We start from the raw sequence: 6,000 nt of genomic DNA on the forward strand, positions 1-6,000 counted from the left end.
ACAATTTTTCTTGTTACTGTAGGAGACAAAGGCACAGTTGAACCAGGGGTTAATGTGGCTTAATGGCGCTAAAACTGGAACAAATTCAGTATCCCTTTTGATCCTGGGCTGCCCCTTAGATCAAACCAGCCAAGATCCTTAACCACAAGCTTCTTTCCATTTCCTAAACACCTCCAAATCCAAAATGACTCAAAGTGAGGATACTCATAATTAACCAGTTAACCGTCAGTAAGAATTTTGATAGATTAATACTATCGGTAAAACGGTTTAAAAAGTACCGTTTCAAGAAAGATTTGCTGCATGGTTAAAAAAAATATGCTATACATATAAAATTCAGGTTTTGAGAGAAACCATTTTAACCCATTTTATTATTACATTATGTAAAATACCAGTAAATAAAGAGAAATCATCAACATCATCCTTTCAAATGCGCAAAAATATGCTTGGAAAAAAAAGTGGAACTTTTAGTTTGGTTGACTTTTTTAGGCTGAGATGTCAAGTTGGCAATGCTTGAACTTGAATTGTTTCCTAATAACAGCGGAAACTACTTAAATTACTTTTTTTGGTCATATACATTTATGGTCATACAGATAAGGTTTACTTTTATCAAATAAAGAAAACAACAAACCCCTTTCTGCCATCTCAGTTTCCTTTTCTGTATACTTGTTCTTGGAGCGCGTCACAAATGATCCAAACTCAGCATATAGGCCGCTACTCGTCGTCGTACAGTTTTTTTCCCTTCCGTTTTGTTAATCGGTTAATAAAGTGAAAAATATTTGTGTTTATTCTTGTGACAATTATTCTAATTTATTTGAATTTAACATAATCTTGTTGTTTAACGGTTAATGGTTGCTTAACGAGCATCAGTTGTTGGTTAGGGAAAAAATTGAAATGAACATCCCTAGTTACCCATGTTTCAAAAGACTTCCAGCTTTGAGTGAGTAGAGTGTGTTGTTTTACACAGGGATGCTACGTGGTACTTGCTAATGTACTCATTTAGTGATGCTGAGTATTTGAACAAAGCCTCAATACTAGATATTAAACTTTGGTACTTCTTGCGATCTGATTTTTGTCTGGAGGACAACGATAAAGCCAGAATAGAGAACTCTGGGGCTGGGATCTTTTGACTAGTACCACATAGCAACCAGTACAATCTAGCAATCAACCACTAAAAGCATCATCGCTGAGACTTTTGCACCACTCTTTCTCTTTAAAAAAAATGTAAAATCTAGTTATGTTAGTTTATTCTCTGTGATTGTCCATCAGACAAACCTCATCAACGCCTCCTAATCCGGCAGACAGACAAATGCAGAGGAAGCCAGTCCTGCTCTGTAAGTGCATTATGGGACAAATCCATTATAAGGATGAAAAGACACAGGGTAAAAGGTCAGAACCACGACAGAGACGAACATCAGCGAATGTTCTGGAGCTCAGATTGACAAGATGTGTTGAGACACTTCGTCCAGATTAAAAATTAAATTAAAAATGAGTTCAGCTCAAATCTTGAAAATAGTTTACACAACCTTTACTTAATGTTACTTTTAAAGTTACATTGTCTTTATTTATAGACAACATTTTTATTGTTTTGATGCCTACATTGTTGTAGAGTTGTAGGTAACACTCTACACGAAACCTTGTACTGCGATTTATTCAAATTTATTTTTGTGAATGACGCATGCGATTTATTAAAAAATCCTTATTGGGTTAAAATACTTTGATGCAAATAAATTACTGAAGCACGTTAAATTGCGTCATTCAAGTAATTTACTTCACCCCGGCCCATACAATGATCTTGAGTTTATCAAACTGAGCATCTAAAATGGCACAAGCACTTTTGGAGTCTTCAAGTGTCCTTTTTTTGGAAGGACATCTAAATATACCATGAAAAAAGCTTGCAGAAAATACATTTTTGTGAGAATCATCCTTCAATCTGAAAGTGTACTTTGCTGGATGTAATAAGCATACATTTTTAGCATCATTACTCCAGTCTTCAGTGTCACATGATCCTTCAGAAATCATTCTAAAATGCTGATTTATTATCAACGTTGGAAACAGTTGTGCTGCTTAATATTTTGTTATAACCTGTGATACTTTTTTCAGGATTCTATATTTTAAATATAAATCTTTTGTAACACAATACAATATCGTTCAGAATTTTGGGATCAGTAATTTTTTTTCTTTCTTTTTTTGCAAGAATTTAATACTTATTCAGTTAAATAGATTTTTTTTTAAATTCTGATTTCTGAAGGATCATGTGACACTAAAGACTTGAGTAATGGCTGATGATAAATCAGCTTTGATCACAGAAATACATTTTATTTTAAAGTATGTTACAATAGAAAACCATTATTTAAAATTGTAATATACATTTTTTTTCTGTATTTTTGATCAAATAAAGGCAGGCTTGATGATCATAAATAAGAGACTTCTTTCAAAAACATAAAAAAATGTGTTTTCAAACCTTTGACCGGTATTGACCACAAACTTATAGGGTATATTATTGACTTACTGGTGTCAATATTGGTTCCGTATTCACTCAAATTAAACTCAAAAGAGGAAATGTGAGGAGATCTCCTTCATTACTCTAGAAAGGGGGAAAAAAGCTCAAATTAGCTGTGCTTCTGACAGTGACAACATTGAGAATCTTTTCTCTGGTTCTTTCTCATCAAGCACTTCCTCTGAGAGACAGAGACTGAGGCTTATGGAACCCAGATGGAGGGTGGGGTTTGAAATGTTTATTGTGTAAGAGGTACATCTAGCAAAGCAATCATTACTTTAGACAAGTGCTCTTTAAAGTGCCATTTCAGGAAGAGAAAAATCCATTACAAACAAATGTCCAGCCTTATAGATAGATAGATAGATAGATAGATAGATAGATAGATAGATAGATAGATAGATAGATAGATAGATAGATAGATAGATAGATAGATAGATAGATAGATAGATAGATAGATAGATAGATAGATAGATAACGAATTTCATAGGGCCCTGGCAGTGATCTTTTCACTAATAATAAAAAATAAATAATGACATAAAAACACTCTTGGAGCTCTTTAATTCATCCATCATCATCTCTCAAAGCAGCACATGTTTGTTTGGGAACAGTCTTCATTCTCACACCTTCAATAATGCCTTTGCGGAAAGTGAACTATATTGTGTTATACTATGCATTAAATCCCATGAGTCAGTTATGTAAAACCACGCAGAGTCACGCCCCGGGTGAAGACCACACCCGTTATAACGAGACACAAGAGCTCACATACTGTACAGCTGCGCTCGCTCTGTGCGAGACAGCTAAATAATAATAATAATAATAATAACGTTACACTATAAACATACAATTACCGGTAAGCAACAGCCATGACCTGCGCGAGACCGCATTATCATCAGCATCAGCGCGTGCACGCTATAGCGTCTGCAATGCTTATAAACGAATCTACATTAAGCATTCACGTTATCATTATACAAAATCATTTACAGTAGCCTATACACATGGACAATAATACAAAACTTCATTTACGCAGACCCTTTTTAATAACGATCAAAACGCCCGAAAGTCCTAAATTATGAATTAGGATGTAATCATATTTCAAATATACATTGTGAGATTAAATCCAGCTATATTGTAATACAACTATGAGAAACCAGACTGAATCAAATTTGTGTGTAGTTTTTACAGTAACGTTACGTTACATGTATTATTTACTATGATGGGTGCCCAGATCACATATGGTCTCAAGTGTTACCTTGATAAAATCAGTGAAGCATGTGTTAATTAGTTATGATCATGTATCCGTTTCAACATATTACGAAGTATATATAATAGGCTCAGTGCGCTATGCTTATAAGATCATTTGATAGTTTTGGATCATTGTAATATCATAAACTGTTGGCCCATCTGCTCACGCTCATACGGATATCAGCGCTCGAGCGCTTAGCCAGCTAACTCTTGAACCACACAAACCTCTACATTTATGAACTCTACCTAAATATAACCCTCACGCTGAGAGAGGACGAAGCATATTTCTTACCTTAGAAAAATTCCTGCAAGTGTTGTACCCTTTATTGACCTATTCTTGGTCGGAAAGCAAAGAAATTCCCGCACCCGTCTTCACTGTCTCAGCCCAAGGGCGGTAACACAGGAAACCAGACACTAGAATTGCCCTGATGATTGACATTCACAACAGCTAATCGGAATGTAAGAGCACGCCCATAAAGCATTGTTCCCGCCTACCAGAAGCACGCAACCAATCAGAGATTGTAGCGTTTTAGAGGTACAAAGGAACTTGGAATATGAAGTCCACTGATGGCGTCATTGTTTTTGTGCGATTGTGTCGCTATTTAAATTGAAGAATTTATTTATTATTGAGTATTTCATTAATTAATTATTTTCATTATATTGTACAGATTTTTTTTAAATTAATTAGTAAGCATTAGAAGGTAGGCTATTATTGTTATTAAATGAGAATTTCTCAGGTGGGCTCAAGTTTAGATCTCTAATCAATCTTTTTTTCTGTTATTTTTGAGTAGCCTATAGGCATATATGCATTCTTTTTTTTAGAATCGAAACGTCCAAATCATTCATTTACAAAGAACAAGATCCTTGTGAAGACCTGCAGTCAAACTGGTAAGTTCAGTGCACACACTGCTGAATGATGTGTCACACACTTATGGTGCACCTGAAATAAAATGTCCTCTCTATGTTGCCAATAGTAGCCTATAGAGATGCATGAAGCACAGAGCTAATAGGGTCATTATAATCAATAGGAAATCATTGTTCAGGTATGATTGGTATGAAAGGGGCATTGTGTTTGTGAATGATGTTATAGATGATAATGGTAACTTTTTGGAATAAAGCTTTCTAAGACAAATATAATTTAAAGTGTACATATAGAGAATACAATAAGAACTGTAAAGCAACACCTATACCATTACAGTTCATTCAAAACACATTGTTATATACAAGAATGACCCATACCAACTTTACCAAATTTAATTAATGATTGTACTTTAGTTGACAATAAATGTAATAATAAATATATTAATGATGCTTTGAAATCTAAATAGTTTTTTTTATTATAACAGAGGATTGTGTGTACAGGTTCCGAATATGGTTGCATTGTCCATAGAAAAAACAATAAATGGCCCATTTTCCCAAAAGTCAAAGAAACTCACTTTAAAATAATTTATAAGATATATCCAGAAAAAGATTCAAATTTGATGTAGTCCCTTGTGTATTTTGTGAGATGGCTGATGAGACTCTGGAACACTTTGTTTTGCCCCGTGTCCAATAGCTTCTGGTCCAAGCTACGTACATAATTGGCTGTCACTTAAGATTAACAATATCCCTACTCTCACCTTGCCATACATCCTCTTTATAGATAATGTAGATTCATCAGTATCAGATTTAGTCAATATGATTAATCTTATGGGTAAATATCATATTCATTGCAGTAAGTGGAGATGTTCTAAGCCTTCCTTTGTTTGGTTTATACATTATTTTAAATAGTTTTTTACCTCACTGAAAAAGATAAAAAAAAATGCGAAAATATGTAGTGGTAAATGTGACCGCATGTCGGCATGGAACAGAAATGTGCCATTTAACAACGCTCGTTCTGACCTTCGTGGACTTCGAAGGATGCAGCTTCTGAATTGGGACACAGCTTGCGAGTGTTTATAGGGCATAGGTTTAGGGTGCCATTTGAGACAGGGCTTTTGGCGTGAAACAGCCTCTAGAATTGTGATGGATCTGCCATGAGCCTTAGCAAATCACAACTAAAAAAAGAATCCATCGCCACAAAACAGGGAGCAAAGTGGTCTTCAATTGTGACAGTTTGATTTAATCTTGCTTATGCAAGATAAAAAGTTATCAAGCCTCATTAGAGAGGAAAAAGGCAACAGTTAAAAAAAAGAAGATCCAAAATATATAGTATTCCATTCAGATTACATCACAGGAAATATCCAGTATTCCAAATATGGCATAATTGGGCTTGAGCCTCT

At 34.7% G+C, this 6,000-nt stretch overlaps 1 protein-coding gene across 1 annotated transcript in view; it reads right to left on the bottom strand.

Moving 5' to 3' along the window:
• tmod2 (tropomodulin 2) overlaps nt 1–4,167 on the bottom strand; it is a 30,983-nt gene extending 26,816 nt beyond the window's left edge. Inside the window, exon 1 of the mRNA XM_056256715.1 lies at nt 4,032–4,167. The gene's annotated coding sequence lies outside the window, so the exon portion shown is untranslated. The remainder of the gene's footprint in view (nt 1–4,031) is intronic.
• Nucleotides 4,168–6,000: the final 1,833 nt, after the last annotated feature.

The sequence above is a fragment of the Rhinichthys klamathensis genome, unplaced genomic scaffold (assembly GCF_029890125.1).
Source record: "Rhinichthys klamathensis goyatoka isolate OS25496 unplaced genomic scaffold, OSU_Roscu_1.1 h1tg000131l_1, whole genome shotgun sequence".
NCBI classification, from domain to species: Eukaryota; Metazoa; Chordata; class Actinopteri; order Cypriniformes; family Leuciscidae; genus Rhinichthys; species Rhinichthys klamathensis.